We start from the raw sequence: 802 nt of genomic DNA on the forward strand, positions 1-802 counted from the left end.
GGCGGGGCAGGGGCCTTGGTGCGGCGGGCCTTAGGGCCTTTGACCACCTTGGTCCATGCCCCTGACTGGACAGAATGGGAGGTCTCAGAGTCCTCCCTTGTCCTGGAGGGAGACCATGGTCTACCCTCTACCTCCTGGGGGAGGAGCAGTAGGAGTCTATCTCCTGCTCACAGTCCCTGATGGCACACAGTCTCTGGACTGTGGCCTGGAGCTCTTCCAGCTAGTGTGCCAGAGACCCCAAAAGGGAGCAGACCCCACAAGGGGAGGTGGCCATGCTCCCAGGCCCCAGAGCCTGAAAAAGGGACAGGCAGCCCCTGCAGCCAAGAGCCAGGGGCTCCGTGTACGTGGAGCCTGGAACCATGGGCTCCGTCTCCGTTATCTTTGAAAACTCATGGTGATTTGGAGAGGTCCTGGATGATTGAAAAGGTGAAGATATATGTATAATGCAAAAGATATATGTGCAGAACCTGTCTAACAAAAGAGGATCTGGAGAACTACATACCGGTCAGCCTCATCATGGACAATAAGCTGGATATGGCCAACAATGTGCCCTTGTTGCCAAGAAGCCTAACAACAGCATTACTAGACACCATTAGTAGGAGCACTGCCAGCAAATTGAGGGAAGTGATTATTCCCCTCTATCCAGCACTGGTGAGGGTGAGGCCACATCTAGAGTACTGTCCAGTTTTAGCCTGTTATAGTTTCATAGTTTGTAGGGATGGAAGGGACCTGAGCAGATCATCGAGTCCGACCCCCTGCCATGGCAGGAAAGAGTACTGGGGTCAAACGACCCCAGCAAGGT

Source organism: Gavialis gangeticus, unplaced genomic scaffold, assembly GCF_001723915.1.
Source record: "Gavialis gangeticus isolate Ggan-Ray unplaced genomic scaffold, GavGan_comp1, whole genome shotgun sequence".
NCBI classification, from domain to species: Eukaryota; Metazoa; Chordata; order Crocodylia; family Gavialidae; genus Gavialis; species Gavialis gangeticus.